Raw genomic sequence first — 20,567 nt, 5'->3', positions numbered from 1 at the left:
TTCTTTTTTCTCATTTCGCATACCCTGTTTGAATGGAGAGTGTCAAAGTGTAGGTAGCTGTGTGCAGGTAGAGGCTTTGCATTCATTTGAAAGTCAATGAGAATCATCGAATTGAGAATGAATATTAAGACAAGAAAACTTGCTTTAGTATTTGAGTCATAAAAGTTATTTAGCAAATGGAATTGAAAGAAATCTTTATATGGCATACACTTTTCACCAACTACAGGGTATATGCCTGTCATGACAGCCCAATTAGCAGTCAACAGTGCTGTCAAAGCGTTCTTTAAGTTCCCCGTTTCGTGCCGGAACAGTGCACAGTGCTACACTGAAGAACACAAACGCGTTGCGAATTATTGATGCCTCATCGCTGATTGCTTTGCGTTTACGCCATTTGACACAAATGCTCTTGTTGGCTTAGCCCGCCCCCATCCCGTCGGTCTAGCCACAGTTTCAATTCTAATCTCCCCACCCGCATATATAGCACGATTTGCTGTTGGGCATAAATAAGTAAAGTTATTTGGTATGTCTGGCATGTACTTGACTTGCTTCGCCTCCTCCTCCTCCTGCCCTGGCCTATGGGAACACATTCACTTGCCAATAACCACCTCTACCACCTACCATCCATCCATCCCCTATCTTTGGCAAACGCTTCCCAACTCCAACTCCAACTCCAACCACAACCTCAACTTCTACTCCTCCGGCCGACTTTTCTCATGTAGCATGTTGTTATTATTTTTGTTTTGGGCCTTGGGAGTCGCTCTAAAAATATCAGTGCACACATTGCCAGCATCTCAATTTTTGGACAAATTATGGGGATGGCGGGCGGAGATGAGTGTTGAGGATGCTGAGGAGGGTGCGCGGAAAGTTTCTTCTTTGCTGATTTGCCGCATTAGCATCGCATTTTTGGTATCTGTGCTAAAAATATGGCAAAACAATAAACGTTATAACAATTGCGGCTCTGCCTCTAATCGGTGCGAGATGCCCAAATATGTTTGACAGCTTGCCCTAAGTGCTTTGTGTCGTAGTTCACTTCCTCCCCCGCCCCCCGCCCCCATCTGCTCACATGCTCAAGTGCTGTGCTTTAAATTCCGTTCGTCTCCCACACCTTTCTCGGCTTGACATGTGCAGAGTCAGGAAATTGTATGGAGCTCTTGTGCCCATAGACTTGACTTCGAGTACGTCTCACTTTGATTCAGCTCTTCAAACTCTTGTCGACGTCTTTGGACAAATAGTAAATGTGCAATTTGATAAGTTGAATAAAAATTTAAATTTAACTGTATTTATTTTATAAAATAAACAAGATTTTTTTATTTTACTTTAATTTTGACATATATTTGCACTTCTATTTGTCTCTACATATTGGTAAAAAACATAAATTTAAATTTATTTATTTGGATGACATAGAAGATAATTTCAAATTTAAACATAATACAAGTAAAATATCTTGTTATCCTTATAAAGTTATACCATATTTATAAGGATAACAAGATATTTTACTTTTACTTTGTTTTTAAAGCTACTAATACTTTAGTTTTTATTATTTTTATTGATATATTGATAATAAATTTGAATTTATATTATTTATTTAGAATATATTGAAAATAAACTTCATCAAAATATTGTTTTATATTGATAACATATTTAACATGTATTACATTTTTAATTTGTTAAATATTTGTATATTTTTATTATTTTTATTGATTTATAAATAACAAATTTAAGTTAAGTTCTTTCTTTATAATATTGCAAATATATTAACCTATTATTTTATGTTTAATATGAATGCTATTTGAATATAATATTTAATATTTATTATTTTATTATTATTTATTTTATTTTATTTTACTTTTTTTTTTTGGGAAAATAATAGTTTTCTAATACTTATAAAATCGCATTAAAGAGTTACAATCTTTCTATAAAATTTGTATATATAAAATAATATATATATTTGGTTATATTTAGCTGCTTAAATCACTTCTATAGCAGTATATGTCAGTATAGATGTCATTGAGTCCATTACTTGTTTGTGTATCATAGCACTTTTACATTTATTTACTAAGGTGGAGAAAAGGGTAAGCTCATATAAATTCATGTTACCCGAATGATTGCATTCGCATCTTCATAATGAAAGGGAAATATTGTAAACAAAAATAATTTATTCAATTTCTATAGATTGAAAACCATGAAGCCTAGAGAAACAAGAGTTCTTAGGATATTCCTTTCCCTCAAAATTAAAACAATTTAAATTAAGATTATATTTGTATTTTGGGTAAAAGACATTCAACTCTGACAGCTTGAATATTGCATTCAATACATTAGGACTGGAATTAAGCTTTATAGTAAAATAATGATTTTCTCCATCTGTCAGTCAGTCTCAGAAGCTGCTAGTTGAAGTAGATTGTCTTAACATCCGTAATAGTTATTACTAGTAAATATAAATTTTCTCATTTTGATAAAGCAAATATCAAATAGACCATGAAACGAGTATAATAACCTTATAGATGGGTCATAAATGTTTAATAGAATAGAGCAGGATGTTTGATATTTGATAATAATCTCCTCTTCGACATGTCTAAATGTTTATTAATTTTAGTTTTGCAGAGCCAGAGTATTAAAATTGTTTTTTTTTTTTTTTTTTTTTTTTTTTTTGTTGGGCTGAGGTAGGAAAAAATGCTTTATGCACCGTCAGTCATGTCGTCACTTTGACCGGTGTGTCGGACTGCATAACTGCTTACCGACTAAAAAATCCTCCTCTTCTGGGGCTCAAATCCACCTTGGAACCAGGAGATATCCCGCATTAACCTTCAAGGTGGAACCCCATTGTGTGCTCTAAATGAGCGTTGCCCTCTGTGTGCCTGCGTCCAGGTCATACTTCTTCCGCCGCAGAACCTTTTCGGCGAAGTCATAGACTTTTTTCCAAGCGTCTATGCTGCTGCACATTTGCTGTACTAACGTCTCTACTTTGACTTCACCTACTGTATCTGCCAGGTCGATTCTTTCTTCCGACCATCTTTTGCAATTGAAGAAGGTGTGTTCTGCATCGTCCATTGCATTTTCGCAGTAAATGCAGCTGGATTCGGCAGTTTTCCCCATTTTATTTAGGTACTTTCGAAAGTATCCATGTCCGGAGAGTAGTTGTGTCAAATAGAAAGACGTTTCACCGTGCTTTCTATTTATCCACTGCTCCAGATCGGGGATTATTTTAGCGGTCCATCTTCCATACCTTTCGCATGACCATCTCGCCTTCCACGAGACTATGGTTTGCTGTCGTATGCTCTTTGCCGCATGTTCTGAGTATTCTCCTCTTTGCCGAAGATTCCATATTTTTTTGCGCTCTTGGGCAAGCAAGTCAACCGGTATGACTGCTGCTATCACAGTCACGGCCGCCCCGGAGACTGTGCGGTACGCCGATGTTATCCTTAAGGCTGCTCTTCGTTGCACAGCTAGCATCGGTTTTCGCCTTACATTCGCCTCTAAGGTATCCGCCCATACTTCACTGCCATATAGCAGTATTGCATTTGTCGCTTCCATGAGGAGTCTCCGTTTTCCTGCCGTCGGGCCGTCAACGTTTGCCATCAGTCTACTCAGAGACCCCGTTGCTGTCGCTGTTTTCCGCGTGGCATACTTCAGCTGTTCCCAGAAGGTAAGTTTACTGTCCAGCCTAACGCCTAGATAGTTCACTGTCCTCTGCGTCCTTATCAGGTTTCCGCTTACTCGCATCTCTATTTCGGTTGGGATCTGCTTCCCCGTGAACAGAAGTAACTCTGTTTTATGGGTGGCAAGCTCCAATCCTCGAGAGCTGAGCCATGTCTGTGTGCGGATCATGACTTGGGTAAGTCTCTTTTGGGCCTCTATGGTGTTTCTGGCAGTAATGACGGCTGCGATATCATCGGCATAACCAATAAGGAAGGTGTCTTCAGGCATTTCCAGTCTTAGGATGTCGTCGTAGCTGATATTCCACAGGTCTGGTCCCAGGATTGACCCCTGTGCAGCTCCTCCAGTTACTCTGTATCGTTTTGTTCCAGTTTGCGTGGAGTACAGGAGTATTCGATCCTGCAAATAGCTCCTGATCATATTCATGAGGTACTCCGGTATCTGGAAGCGGTGTTCCAAGGAAGTAAGCATATCAGTCCACCTTACACTATTAAAGGCGTTTTTAACGTCCAGCGTTGCTAACAGAACAACTGGGCGCGAGTATGCATTTCCTCTTTGCGTAGCTCTGGCTGCCTGAACCACTTCATCGATAGCTCCCATTGTGGATTTTCCAGCTCTGAACCCATGTTGCCTAGGGCTAAGTCCTCCAGCAGCCTCTACTGCTGCGAGTAGTCTAGGTCTTATGAGCTTTTCTAAAAGCTTCCCAGCTGTGTTTAACATACACAATGGGCGATAAGCCGAGGGTGTATTGGGATCGCCTTTGCCTTTGCTAATGAGCACCAGTCTTTGTTCTTTCCACGCTTCTGGGAATATCCTTTCTTTTAGACATGCGTTATACATCCTAAGTAGAAAAGTGGGACGTCCTGATGCTATCACCTTCAGTATTTCTGCCGGTATATTATCTGGTCCCGGCGCTTTCTTGTTCTTCAGGGAGAGAGCTGCAATGTTGAGTTCTTCCTCGGTGAAATCTGGGACTGAACCATCGAGCTCTACGGGTGCTCGCTCATGCGCCTCGTGGATGTGCGCTCGAGTTTTGGGCTATTAATTTAGTTTATGGCGTTGGCAAGTTTTCCCTAAGCCCATAGCCGCATCCGTGTCGATGTGGACGTCGATATCGATGTCCTTGAATAGCGTAATGAACTTTTTGGCCACTAAATGGGCAACAGCACGGCCCGCTCTGCTCGAAAATCTTTTCAATTGTAAATGTTGTGCCATAAAAGCGAAAAGTGAGTCATAATTTAATATTAAGCGCAGTGCCCAGCTCTCGATTCCTGCCTCTGGACAGTTGTCAGGTTCAGCTTCAGTGCAGTCCCCAGTTGACGTTTGTTTGTTTTTGTGCGACCAGGCCAGAGGAGTCTACCTCTCTCACTCTCTCTATCTCCCTCTCTCTCCCATTTCTGGGGCTGGTCTGATGGTCCCTGGGGTTCGCATTTAGCAGCATTATGGGGCGCATGTATTATATTTACGGGCATGTTTATGTTTATGTTGATTATTAATATTCATACAAACACATTCATGCATTGAGCGTGGCGCAAACAAACATTTAAATGATTTTTATGCCAGCGCACAAAAATATGCTACGGTTTTTTGCTCTCTGCTCTTTTCTTTGCATTCAAGTTTAATGTTTTGTGCAAAGGAACTTTGCATAAGAATAAAAAAAAAAAAAACAAGGCAAATAAACACACACATGCGTGTGTGTTTGTGTGTGTGTTTATCATAAAAGTAAATTTTATTTATTTCTCCTGCTGCCGTTGGACCCGTCGCCCACATACCAAAAGGTAAACAGTTTGATACGCTCCTTTTGCGGTGTCCCTTTCGGGCATCAGTTTCTGCTTGCTCCTCCCTTTGCTAGTTGCTCGGCCTTTGGGTGATATTTCAATTAGCTGCGCCAGATAAGCTCGATTTATGGTCGAAGTGCGAGCTTTCACCTGAGCTGGCAGCCCTTCTTATTCAAGCAGTTTATATATGTACATACGTATATAATATGATATATGTAGTATTAAAAACATATATCAATATGCATTTTATAATTTAAGCTGCTTTATAATTCAAATAGATTCACCCATTTCATAACTGTCAGCATGATAAAAAAAAAATGTAATTAATTTTCTGTTTATTTTAGTTTATTCATTCATTGCGAATAGCTTTTTTTATTATTGCATGCGATATATTTTATATAAGACAAATTAATTAACCTATGACAATGCGTACTTAAGAATGCATTGGTTAATTATGTGAAATATATTTTAATTTTGATTTACTATAAATTCGTTTGAAAGCCTGATAAATAAATGCAAATAATATTTCATTAATATTTTTAATACACTATTTGTTTAAAATGGAATTTGATATACAGCCTATTAAATTAATTTCATAATATTTACATTTAAATCATATAAATATGTATATGCATTATTAAATACTTTTAGGAATTACTTATATCTCTTACTCCCTTTAAGCTATTGTCGCTTACAGGCTACGCAGGACGCAGAGCTCTGACAGTTTCGTAGAAACGGAAGCCATTTGGCAAAACAGTAAAATTCTTTAGAATTATATACAAAGCTTTTTACCTGTATATATAAAGGTATAATTTTTAAATACTTAAATCCACATCTTTTAAATATATACATTTATTGTATACATATATTCACTTGAGTATTTGGTTGACTTTAATTTATTAAATTATTTTCTTAAAATGCAATCAGCTGAATCTCTTTTTTTTTTTTTGCTGTTCGTAAACAATCCAGAAGACGATTATATATCATATAAATAATGCATAATTCAATGCATATCTAGTCTATATAGTCTATATAAATGCTGTTTCTGAGCTTAAAATGTTCCTCTTGATACACATTTTATAATAATATTCTATTTTGGGTTGTGTATGTATTTGGCTATATAAAATAATTTTAGTCATGAATATAAAAAATAAAAATCAGTCAACTACTAAGGTTCTAGTAAAAATAGATTTTTTTTTTTTTTTTTTTTTTTGTTTTGTTTGTATATATATTTTAAGCGCTGAATCTGTACAATGCAAGTTTAGTACCTTAACAACACAATTAGATTATTTATATAGAACCTAACCTTCTGATGTATTCAGGAGGACTTACAAATAAACTAAACTTATCTAATATTTTTGGCAAAACCCAAGCGTTTTAATCGCCTTAGTGGTCTCGCAGGAAGCAATCTTCTCGCTAGTCTGCTCCGGTGTCTAGCCAGTCTGTCACTATACCGGCTAGTGTGTCTCCCAATCGGTTCCTCCACAGTAAACAGTTTCAGATCTCGATGTAGAGTTGAGCCGCGCACATACCATGGGCAGTTTGTAATTTGCCGCAATACACGATTTTGCAGGACCTGTATGCGTTTATAGTTTGATTTTGCGCATATTCCCCAAATCTGCACACCGTAGAGCCAAATTGGGGCTACACAGTGGACATAAACCGCTCTCTTAGCTCTGAGTGACATGGTGCTGCGTCTGTTGAGCAGCCACCGCAGTTGTTGCATGCGTTGCCCACATCTCCTAGCCACTGCCTGAAGATGAGGACCAAATGTTAGACGCTTGTCAAGGGTGATGCCAAGGTACTTTGCCTGCGAAGGTTGATCAAGTGTTTCGCCATCTAAACGTATAGGCGGGGTGTGGCTGATGAAGGTTTTTAGGGTGAAGCAAGTGTTGGTGGTCTTGCGTGGGTTGATCTTCATGTTCCATCTTTTGCACCATGCTACTAGTGTGTTTAGGTAGCTCTCCACTCAGTAAAAATAGATGCTAATAATATTTCTCACTTATGTAAATATTATTATTTTTAGACTTATTTATAAATATTATTTATGAATTCCAGAACAGTATTTATAAATGGTATCAGATCGTACAGATCTGATATATTTTTGCAGATTCACTTAAAAATACCTCTGCAATAAATTTAATAAAAATATTTCATAAAAATGATTAATATATTTATGTTTTATTTTAATTTACTTGTGAATAAATATATATTTTTTTAAATATATTTTTATCACTTCTCATACTGCTGAGGTATTTATAATTTCTTCCTATATATGTATATATATTCACATATGTATATATATATTTTTCTCTACTTCTTTAATTTATTTATATTTATTTATTCCATATTTGGAGCTTAATAACCCAATGGCTTCCCTTTACAATATCCCAATGGTGATCTCTGCGCTGAGTCTGAGCCAAGAAATGTTACGCATTTATGGGTAATGCATGGCGACCTCACTATTCTATCGAGGTCCTTTTAGGCAATTCACAAAAGGTCTCACACAAGCACACTCACACACACACACACACACATGGGTTGTTTAGATACATATATATAAGTTGCGAGTGGTCCGAGCCATTTGGCCATTTGGTGCTGCCTTTTTGCGTAATATTTATAATTTATGGAGGTCTCTGGCAGCATTGCCTGTGCCCCGCCCCAAAAACGTCTTCTGTTCTGCTCTGCCCTCCTGTCACCGCTATAACGTAGCTGCCGCCGCCAGCTACCGTTTATAATTTTCAAAGGTATTCGGACCACGCTCAAAGCCAAGCAGGTTTATTAAGTAAATTGTTTCCGTTACTTTTCGGATTTCCTTTGAAATCGCTGCGAATTGTGCTGCTATTTGAAGTGGGCCACCTCGACTCTCGACTGTCCAAGACAGCAAATGAAAAAAAAGTTAAAAAAATAAAGCAAATACTATACAGTATATATATATATTTTAGTGGGAGCCACACAGGAAGCGCTCGGCTCTCTGGCATGGGCTTTCATTAAAGCGATTTTCACAGTCTGTAATTTATGTGTCAATGAATTTTGCCGGCTACGCCTTTGACATCAATTCCCGGACTCTGCTGCAAATTGAATACAAAAAGCCAGTCTGACTGTCCGACTGTCCGACTGTCTGTCAGTCTGTCAGTTTGGCAGTCTGGCAGTCTCTCAGTGTTTCGGTCAGACACTCTGCAGTAGTCGTCGCCATTTAGCTCGTAATTTTTATAGCCCGTTAGGCCTCATTTGGTCACGAAGCTCAGATGCGATGGTCCAAGTGTATTTATTGTGTTTATTTGGTTATTATTGTTGTTGTTGTTGTTTTTTGTCGCATTTTGTTGATACATTTTATGAATTTTTGTTGTATACTTATATAGGATTTTCATAGGCTGTCGCCATAGGGCTTAAAAATATGTGACTCAAGGTCATATGATATGATATCCTGTTGAAGAATTGATAATGGGTATATAGAGAGAAAGTTTGTGTTATGGTTGATTTTATACATTTTGTTAATGATTTATACAGATTTAAAGAGAGAGAGAGAGAGAGAGAGAGAGAGAGAGAGAGAGTGAGAGAAAGAGTGAGAAATAGAGAGAGAGAGAGAGAGAAATAGAGAGTGAGTAATGAGAGATAGATACAGGAAGATCTTTAGTAATAGAATGGGAAAGATAAGGAGAGAGAAAGAGTGAGAAATAGAGAGAGAGAGAGAGAGACGCAGAGAGTGAGAAACGAGATATAAATACAGGAAGATCTTTAGTAATAGAATGAGAAAGATGGAAAAGTAAAATACGGAAAGAAATACAAAAAGAAAAAACTAAAATGAAAAAGCATGGAAGAAAATGAGAAAGCAAAAAAAAAAAAAAAAAAACTATAAAAGAAAGCGACCGAATAATAATAGAAAAAGAAGCGAGAAAGAGAGGACAAAGTCGAAGATAGAAAAGATAAAGAGAAATACGAGAGAAACAGAAGAAAATGAAACATAATAAGAAAGAGGAAGATAGAGAGAAAGAGAGAGGTATAAAGGAGAGAGAAAGCGAGCCAGAGTGGGAGAGAAAGAGTTTGAAGGAGAGCCAGAAATAGAGATTAAGGCAGCTCAAGGCTAAAAAAGATAATGAATAGTAAAAACCCTCAAGTAGTTCAAATACATTTTTTATTCACACACAGGGTATGGGCATCGCGACTACCACTGCATTTAGAACTCTGGCTTGCGGGCTGCTTTATGACCGCCGCAGAGCTCGATTTATAGACAACCGTTCGAGTCGCATGGCCGGCCACTGCCTGGCAGGCAGTCGAGCAGTCGAGCAGGGGGACGGCTCTTGCAGCAGTGCCTATTGCCCTTCATAGCATGCTCTTTAGGTGGTAAATAAATAAACCTTAGTGTCTGAATTTTGTCGCAATTACCAAAAATATATATGTGAACGCTTATGCATGTCCACCAAAAAGCAGCTGCGAGCATTAAGTTGCCAATAATTTATAAACACTCAGCAATTTGCGCACTCTGCACGTATGCATTTATATCTATGCTTGCATATTGTAATCTTTTTATACCCTGAACCCATTGAAAATGGGAAATCAGGGTATAATGGTTATCTTGAAATGTATGTAACAGGCAGAAGGAGGCGTGGCAGACCCCACAAAGTATAAATATTCTTGATCAGGGCGACGAGCCTCTGCCCCTGTCCATCTGTCCGTCTGTCCGTATGTTTTAAAGTATAGGAGCTAGAGATTAGAGCTAGAGATTATTTTTTTTAAATGTCCGTATATGCAGCGCGGATGTCTTATCACCAAAAATCGATAACTCATTCCGTTATTTTTTTTATCGATAAACTTGTATTTATTGTATTTTATTACTATTAAACATTTATTATTTTATAAAATATTATAATTATTTAATATAATTCAAAATCTAATATACATTTAAATAAATTATTTACGGATTCTCTTAGTTTTGAGGCAATTTAATCTAAATAAAATTTTAAAAAGTATGTTTCGCTATGAGCTTGGAATATCAAGCTTGGGAAATGACTGGTTTAAAAAAAATTTTATTTATCATATTATTTTAAGTTATAAGGGGTACTCTAATAAACTATTTGTGATGTTGTTATCTCTATTAACTCTGCCCAATTGGGCGCGACAACAAAGACAGAGTTATAGAGCGTACATATAGCAGTTAAATAATAAATAGACTTTAAGCCGAGTACGTCTAGAGGGCGGTATTGCCTGAGTCGTATTTAGAGTGTGGGGCTGTAGTAGATAAACGCTTAGCCAGTGAGAGTCTAGACACTGGACCTAATTAAAGAGATAAGGGATCATAGAAATTTTTTAATATATGCACATGTATTTTGGTATCATGTAAAGTAATACCAGACTGCACTTAGCTTCATATATATTCTGAAACTCTATATAGTAACAATCTCCAACGACAAAAAAAATGCATGATAATACTCTCCAATAGACTGTGAAATTGAAATATTGAAGAGCAAACTAACTGACAATACACACACACATATACCATTTTGCTGTTTCAATAGTTGTGCGCCTAACGGTAAATTAAGCAATCTGCATATAAAAGAAATGCCGAACTTAACAGAATACGGAAGAAAGAGCGCACAAAAAATGCGCATCATGGACAATTTTTTGCTTGTTTATATTTATTTATTTTTATATATTTTTTTTTTGCATGTTAGCCTCGGTTTGCTGTAATTTGAATTTATTTTGGGTAAGCACAACAAAAAAGGGAGCAAGAGAGAGAGAAAGAGAGAACGAGAGAGAGAGAGACGAAATCATTGTTGGCTAGAAAAATGCAAATAATGGCAAAAATGTTGCCTCCTTCTGGCTGGCCAGGGACAGGGACAGAGACAGGGGCGGGGCCCAGTGCCCAAGGGTCGGGGTTGGCTATTGTTTGCAAATTCGTATTCGTTTTTTGCTGTTGCTGTTGTTGCCCCATTCGCTTCGGTCAGCGCCTTGTGCTGAGGCCTGAGTGACTTCCGTCTGCTGCTGGCACATAATCTACGTCATTTCCGGTTTAAATTATTTACATAGCAAATATGGCTGGCTCACATCAGTTCTCTCTCTCTTTCTCTCTCTTTCTCTCTTTGGCCGTGACGACCTCCAACACTCAACGCTTCTTGTTATGATTTTCTCTCTTTTGTTGTTGTGTTCGTTGTTCTTGTTCTTGTTGTTCCTTGCGGTTTGCCTTAATCTTTAGGGCTTCTCTTTAGGCTCGCCGTAGTCCGACCAATGATAAGTTCAAGTGCTCCAGCGTTTTATATTGCGCATTTCGCTCACTTAAGACCAAAATGTATGCATCTGCTATACTTTTTTTTTGTTTTTTTGTTTTTTTTTGTTTTTTTTTTCTTTGCTGCTCTGTTGCGACTGGCATTGCAATTTTTTGATTTCGCGCTCTTTCGGCTTTTGGCTATGGCTGTTTTCCGGTGCTTTTCGCCATAATTGAATTATACGCTTGCATGCGCCACGCCCATCTGTCCGTCCGCTACTAATCCCGGAGCACGAAATGACGAAATGAAATGCCCGCCGCTCGCTGTTTAAATATTTGCACAACATTTTCAGTGCCTGACATTTTGCCTGAGATGTTTAATAAAAGTTCATTTTTTTCCCCCATTTTGTTGTCGGATTTTTGTTTTGTGCCAATGAAAAAGTTTTTAAAATGAATTTTCATATAATTTATGCAGATTGTGATAGGCGACGCTTGACAGAGGCGCATAATTGTTTCTGCCATACAGCAAATCCAGTTATCGCTCAATTTTTGGCTAAAATCTTTTAGCAATTTGCATAAAAAGCGAATGAACATTTTGCCAATTGTTAACTTTGGAATCTGCTTAAATTAAGGCATACAAATAAAAATAAAGTGCGCAAAATTAAATATATGAATATATTTAAGATGGGATTCAATTTGAGCAAAGGAAAATTTTGAAGAAAAATAATGAAGGAAATTAATATACAAAATTAAAATTTAATAAACACAATAATTTGACAAATTTTAAATTTCACAAATTTGTATTATTTTATTATTAATTAACTAAATTGACTTGTGTGTAATATATTTTAAACTAGAGTAAAAAAAATAATTGGTACAGAAAAATATAGTTAAAAAATAAAAATTTTTATTATTTTTATTGATTGAAATTTATAATTTAAATAAAAATATTGATAGATAATTATATCAATATTGCAATACAATAAAATGAAATTAAATAAATCAAATAAATTTAAATTTAACTTAAGAAATAATTTAAATTAAAGAATTTTTTTTAAATACCAATGTAAAAAAAAAACATAAATTTGGACGAAAGGTAAAAAAATAGCTGAAAATTAATTGATACAAAAAAAAATATAAAGTAAAAAAAAAAAAATTAAAAAATATTATTTTTATTAATTTATTTTATTATTTATAATTTGAATAAAAATATTTATTGATAATTAAATCAATATTTTTTAAGAAATATATATATTTATATACTTGTTTTTTAATATCGACAAATAATTATTTATAAATAATTAAATGTTCGTAGAGTCAGGTTGATTTGAGTGCCATAAAGTATTTCAATTGCGAAATTAAATTGATTTCGTTTGTCAGTAACAAATTTGAGAAATTAACAACTGAAACAACAAGCTTAGTTGAGCTTTACTTCTATTTTTTAACTTCTTAAGCCAAGTTTAAAATATGTAGTTTAATTCTGTTTGTTTTCTTCACTTTTATTAAAATTATATTCAAAGTCACGTCCGCATCATCTCATCTTCAACTTTGTTGTAGTTGCAAAGTTTCATGCTCAAATTTAATTTGTTAAAATTGCCGCAAAGTCAAAACATATTCAAGCCAGCGTGAATCCTACCCCAAAAGCTATGAATATTATTTAATATTGCTTTAAAATTTATGTATAATTAAATTTCATTGAAGTCATTCTGGATTAGCCAAAGTTATTTGCGTGACTTAAGCCTTCGCAATGAATGAAGCAAAAACTGCATTTATTAAATGCTTTATTGTGGAATATAGAAAAGCAAGTTAGTTAAACAAGTTGCAGTCGGGCGTGGCTGACTGCAGAATACTCATTCACGTTCCAAGCGCTGCTAGATATGTATATTTCACATATCTCAACAGCACATTGCAAATTGCACAAAACCAATATGCTCATTTCACTTGGCTGAATGAGTATAAAAATAGCCATCTAAATTAATTATTGCGCGATTAAGCTGGAATTTATTGTCCATGCGCCTAAAGCGTTATAATCGCCTACAATTATTATGATAATAATGGATAAAGTAAATAAGCGCAATTTCAGCTGATTTTATTCGCGTTTATTTCCAAACGTGTGTTTATTTATGGCTGTATAAATAGCAATTTATTAATAAATATTATATATCTCCCCCAATATATTTATATTTATTAAATTAGGTTTGTTCGAATCTGTTTTGCGTCAATATTTATGGCCTTTGACAACCTTTTTTGCGCAATTCATTAGGTCGGGTCAATTTGTGACAGTCGAGCGATTTAGCCCTTTCGGACTAATGGCCAAGCTGAAGAACATAAAAGACATTTGTGTAACATTTAAAAATGTGAATGGCGACATTTATTATGCGCACAATCACATGAGTGAAAATACAAGAAGAAGAAAACTTAGAAAACAACCTTCACTCAAATGATTAATGCTTGCTTTTGTTGTATTGAAATAGTATTTGTGCACCCTTTGCCCAGAGACATTTGGCATAATGTAAATGAGCACGTTACTGCTAAAGTGAATTTATTTTAAGAGAAATTGGTCAAGTTGAATGAAAGAAATTTTCAGTTTTATCAAATCAATTTTCATTAGGCGCTCAAACGGCTTGCGTCGCCCGCTGTGTCGTTAAAAATATTCCACAGCACTTACCAAAAATATTTCAGCACACACACACATGTGTATATCTCTGCGTGTGTGTGTGTGTGTGGTAAAATTTACTTTTGTTGGCCTCGTCCAGGGAGTCGTTAAAATGCAGTTTAGAGAAACCCCAATGCCACCAAAGACAAAGTGCCTGATAACGAGCGCCCTGGACATTCTCTTGCGCTGGCCTTTAGCGTTCGCATTTTATTTTTTTATTTTTTCCAAACGCCAAAATTTCCCATTCTCTATTTTATTTTTTCTGCCAGTTTTTTTCCGGATTTTTTCCTTTTTATTTTTATGCGATAATAAAATTCATAGCGCCTGCATATAAAATCAACTTACTGACCATAGCCGCTCACACATGCGGCTAAGCCCTAGCTGCAATGCACACTGGGTCGGGATATGTTCAAAAGGACTCAAAAGGCTAAAATGTTAATGAATATAACATAATCTTTGTTATGTTAAGTTCTTTAACAATTTAGCCTTTATTATGTTATTCAATTTGAAAAAGTTAAAATATTGAAGTAGAACTTAAAAGTTATCATAGTAATCTTGTTAAGATTGTTAGTACTCGAATCGAATATTATAACACAAACAAAAATTAAAAAATAAAATTAATAACGTCATAAGATAATAAAAGCTAAAATGCTAAAAAAAAAAACATAATAACACTAAAAATTAAAGTTCATTACTGAAATAAAATTAAAGAATATTTAATTTTAATTCAATTAGTTTTTTTTTTTTTTTAATAAATTTGTTAAGAATACTTGAATATGATAAAAGTTAAAACGTTAAAAAAGAACATAAAATTATTAAAAAATAACATTAATTTTTAAAATAAAATTAAAGAATTTTCGGACTGAGAATGACACAATAAAAGTTGAAATGTTAATGAATAACATAATGAAAGTTAACATAATAAATTAGTTAAGAATAACATAAGAAAACTTAGCATATTGAAGAAGAACATAAATAAATATAACAAAACAATAACAAAAAAATTATTAAAATAAAATTAAAGAATGTTTGGAATCTAATTGAATAACATAATCAGAGTTGACATGTTAAGGAATAATATAATAAATGGTAACATAATACAGTTTTTATGTATGAGGAGTGGTTGATCTTTATAAGAGTGTTATTATGCAAATAACTGCCCAATATGATAAGCGTAAAAGAGTAAAACTTGTTTCGTTTTTGACTTGGTTTCATTTTTTTATTTAAAGACAAATATTGATCAAGTAAATGGCAGACTATTTGAAATGAGATATTTCAACATCTGGTTTTTAGCTTGTCAATAGCCGACAGCTGTGGCAATTTTTTCTAATATTTGTTAAATGACGGACTGATTGTTAGCGCACCTGAAGCATTGCTTCAAGTTGACAAAAGGCTCACGACGAGCGTTAATCAATTGAATTGAAATTGTTCAAATATGTTGGCAGTTTTTTATTTGTTAAGAACTTTTTTTTTTTTAATTTTTATTTATTTTATTTTTTTAATAAGTATTTATTTGCTTTTACTATGATTTTACATGCATACATAGGTTGACTGACTAGAGCTAGACTTTTTACAGTCTGACCAGTGTGCAGCTGCAGTATATACATATGTGAGTTGATTTTTTATTGTATTTTTATAGACTTTTTACGTATTTATTTATATTTCGGCTCGGCCAGCTGTTGGAACACAATTTGATTTCCAGCGGCTTAGCGCTGGGATTTTCTTAATGCCTTCCTCGACACTGGACCTTCTATAGTATATACAGTGCTGTAACTTTATTTTATACGTTAGCCCGGTTAAGCTGCGTTATGTGTTCGAGCTTTACTTTGATGTAGTGTGTTACCTTTCGAAAATATTCGCAATTTAGGCAAACAAAATGAATTATGAATTACGAATTATGAATTTTTGGTTAATTTGAGCAGAACAAAGCGTAACTAACTAACCGTTGAATGTTTAGCCATAATTATGCGCAATGCCACATAAAATATTCAAATTCTATTAGTGCAGCACTCACACAGACATTTAGTCATAAATGTGTGTAGGTTTGTGTGCGTGAGTGAGTGTTTCTGTGTGTGTGTATAAACACACAGGAAAGTGGTGAAAATCTACCGCAATTAGACGACAAATCGTTTTGACGGCAACACTTCTAGTCTCTACATCTCCCCTCTCTCTCTCTGTCTCTCCCTCTCTCTCTGTATCTTTATCTTCATCTGTATCTCTATTTCCACGCACCACTTATGACGTCAACATGTTGTAATGTAGTTGTGTGCGTGTGTGCTTGCCTGTTTATGTGTGTGCGAGCATTAAAGCATGAAATTAATGCACAAGGCATAGCGAATAGCCCTAAGGACATGCGTGCCAGCAAGCTAGTACGGCATTAGAGAGAGAGGAAGAGAGAGCGAGAGCGGAATATATACCATGAAAGAGACCGTAGCACATTAATTTGTGTGAAGCACTGAGGCGGGCAACCGCAGCCGCTGCGACTGCTGCTGTTTGGTCTTATAAAAATTGTTGAAAGTAAATTTTTATTTTAGCCCAATGTTATGGCAACTGAATTGCAGCGACGTCTGTGCTTCTTCTTGTTCTTGGTGTGGGCCTGGTGGGGGCAATTTCATTTGTGTCGCACATGTCGTATACGCAATTTAATTAAAGCATGAATAATTGTTCAAAACTCTTCATCCACATTTTCTTTTCTTTATTTGATAAGTGATATTACCGAATATTTTGCCTAGGGCATCATTCAATTTTTACTTGAATTCTTTAGTCAAAAGCTTGAGGCACGCGTCAAAGAGTACGTTAAATAATCTCACACACACATAGACACAATGTTGGCTTTAATTTAATATGCTCTCTATCTGTATTAGCAGAAGCTAAGGCAAAACATCTAGAGAAGACAGCGTGAGAATCGACACGAAACAACAATAAAAGGAATTATGTATTTTTCTTTTTATTAAATTAACAAAGTTTTTTTTTTTATTTATTCAATAAAAATTCAAAACTTGGAATATATTCCATTTAAGTTGATTCATATAACTCGAAATATAAAATAAAAAAAATATTTCGTAAAATATTCGCTAAATTTAAGGAAATCAAAAATAATGTAAATTACTTATGTATTATTTTATAAATAAATTTTGTTTTGAATGATTTGGAATTAACTAGAATATATAAAATTAAAAAATATATATAAATATACAAAACTGAAGTATGATATTTATTTAAACAATAATAATTATTACAACTAAAAAAATATATGTATACATATATAATATTAAACAAATGTTAAATAAATGAAAACAATTTGCCTAACACTAAATTTTTGTTAGTTGACAGAAATTATTTGTCAACTTTTATCCTTGTTGATAATCAAATCAAATAAATAAAATAATGAAGCAATTTGTAGCACAGCTCTGCCTCCTTTTAGGACTTAGGACTTTTTGTTAGCATTCAAAATGCGATATATAACTCTTTTCTTGACAGTTTCTGAGAGCACTCAAAAAATCGAGTTGACAACGTGTTGAACAATTGTCACTAGAAAGGATATTAAATTGTATTCAATTCATATTCTGATTTTGTTGATTAAACTCGAATTTGTTTTTGAAAGTAATCAAGATAATGGAAAATAAATCTCAATTATTTTTCAGTCACATTGAGAGATAGCTTCTGCTTTGCATAACTTTTTTTTTTTTTTTTTTGCCCTGAATACATTAAAAATTTGAGCTCTGGGTGAAATGGTTTATATGAAATCTTTGCAAAAGGCAATAGCTTAGTCGCTCGAGTGCTGTCCGTCTGCTGGCTATTCCTGAATCTTGAAACTCTTCAAAGCAAGTCTTTTTGTAGGTTGCTTATTGCATTAGATCATATTTCTTTCAAATAATAAATAGGTTTTTTTTTACTCTTTTTTATATCAGTTCAAAATTAATAATAATAATAATAATGAAACTTGGGCTCATTAAACTTAATTCCAATAACCATTTTTAAGGTGACTCACATATTATTTTATTTCATTGATTGTGGGTTTGAAATTTTAATGGAATATTAATATTATTCTAATCATAATAATAATTTTATATATATATTATATATTATAATTTTATATTAATAATAATTTGATATTATTTTATTTGGTTGAGAATTTGAATTTTGAAAGAAATTTTAATTTAATGTAAAATTAATATTTATATTTTAATGTCAATTTTAATTTAATTAATATTAATATTAATATTTTTAGTATTAATTTGTAATTTACATTATATTTTGCTATAAATCTGTAGGAAGACCTCATCAGGAACATGAGCTGGGAGTTCATGCTGTCTGCTTGAGCACTTCAAGTTGTTGATTTTTTTTATAACTTTTATTTGTAATAATGTGGCTTTGCTGCTTGATAGATACATGGTGTATGTGTGTGAATATTTCTGGCGTGAAATGTGGGTGGAAATGTGTGATGCATGTGCATTCATAGCATGCAATATGCTTGAGCATAGTTTCGCCCATTTATACAAATTTCTTTGCAGATATTTTGGAGCTCTTTTGGAGAAGTTGTGTGAGCCAAGTGCAAGAACTTTTGTTGGCCAGCCCAGCTCGGTCTTGTAATAGCTCCTCGATACGAGTTGTCCACTTGAGTTGCATGCAACGCGCTGGGCAACAAACTCAAGTGTATTTGAAACAACTTTCGAAACTCTGCCCCACTGTGGCTGCTGGCACTCAGCTATTTGCACTTAATGGCCGTTAGCAACATTTTAGTATTTCTATTGCAATTGTTTGCTTCTTTATATTCTCGTTTTTTGCTGCATTTTGTGGCTATTCTATTTTATTCGAGTTTCGCATACATGACGTATACTTGCTGCTGTTGGTTGGTTGGTTGGCCAAAAGTTTCAATGGAGTGCAAGAGTGGCCCAGTTGGGCTATGTAAATAGAGCATGATATGGTTTTTGTGTGGTTATGCAAATGTGGTCAAGCGTTTGTTGTGTGCTTCAGCCATGGTCCATGGAGCGAGGCTGGGATTTGCAGCACGGTCAAGTGGAAATCAAATATAATTCAAATCAACTATAGAATGCGGCACTCATTCATTCATTCATTCATTTGGCAAGCTCAGCTGCAAAGCCAATTAAGTTTTATTTGAGAAGCATATTTAGAACATGTCTAATTGACGTAGAAGTGGGCTTAAGCACAGAAAATCCAAAGACTTATGGGCATTACAAGTGCTTCATAACTGTCGGCACGAAGTATTAAAGAAAATGTAAAATATAAACTTAATGCAAAGGCAAAAATGTAAGGCACTGCAAAACAAATGAAACGCACCAGTTAAAACCGAGCCAATAAAAAATGCCACACATACACATGCACACACGCACACACACACATGGATAAAAATATTTGCATAATACCCGAGCGTATATGGTTGACATTAAGTTGCCAGCTGAAAGCGGTAGGCGAATCACAGAGTGCGAGTGAGAGTGAGTGAGGGAGAGAAATAGAGAGAGCGAGTGAGGGAGAGAGACAGTTAAGCTTCTTTTGAGCTGGCCTGCAGAAAGGAGCAGCCTCTGATCGCCCCGGTAATAATTCATTTCAGCATTTTGGAGCAGCACTGGGACCAACAATAAATCAGAGCTGCGGCATTTTCTTTCTACTTTTTTTTTCCCTTTTTTTTTGTTTTTTGTATTTGTTTTTGGCCAGTTTGTGAAATTAGTTGGCTACCGGCTACCTGTTAAATGCTCGCACCGCATTGCATTCGCATTCAGCTCAAATTCACACTTAAGTAATTTTATGCGCCTTTGGCGTGTATTTTTATCTCTATAAATATTTGATCAGGCTGTTTTGTATGCGTGCTGCGTGTGTGTGTGAATGTGAATGTGCGTGTATGTTTGTTTCATGTTTTCACACACTCAAAAAGCATTCGCCCACACACACACACACACACACACATTCGCACAATACATATTACATGTCAGCTTTGTTGAGGATTTCACTGGATGCTCTGTCATGCATATTTTATTGGTCCATAGTCCTCTCTCTCTCTCTCCCTCTGTCCCTCTGCTTCTTGATTTGTATCTCTTTCTGGTTAGCTGTGAGTGCTCTGATTGCTGCACTTGATTATTGTAAAATATTTAGTAAATAAAATGTGTGAGTGTGGCACGTGCCTAAGCCAGCCCATGCTGGCAGCAGGAGTTACATTTCTTGTTGCAAGACAGCTTAGTTCTGTGGCTGAACGCAATTATTTTTTGATAATAGCTGGTGGTTTCTGCTCAAAATTCAATTAAATGCATACAATACTTGA

At 34.9% G+C, this 20,567-nt stretch overlaps 1 protein-coding gene across 6 annotated transcripts in view; it reads left to right on the top strand.

Annotated features, from left to right (window-relative positions):
• The window catches only part of LOC108611584 (uncharacterized), a 225,423-nt gene that overhangs the window by 14,052 nt on the left and 190,804 nt on the right, over positions 1 to 20,567 (top strand). For 2 of the 6 annotated variants that reach the window (XM_089465131.1, XM_089465127.1), the window contains exon 2: positions 6,114 to 6,238. The exons of 3 other annotated variants lie outside the window; for them this stretch is intronic. The gene's annotated coding sequence lies outside the window, so the exon portion shown is untranslated. The remainder of the gene's footprint in view (positions 1 to 6,113; positions 6,239 to 20,567) is intronic. One more of the 6 variants, XM_089465128.1, reaches the window with a different exon arrangement.

The sequence above is a fragment of the Drosophila arizonae genome, chromosome 3, assembly GCF_054131065.1.
Source record: "Drosophila arizonae isolate 15081-1271.41 chromosome 3, UAZ_ARI_1.0, whole genome shotgun sequence".
Lineage (NCBI taxonomy): Eukaryota > Metazoa > Arthropoda > Insecta > Diptera > Drosophilidae > Drosophila > Drosophila arizonae.
This window is presented reverse-complemented; position numbering and strand designations above follow the sequence as displayed.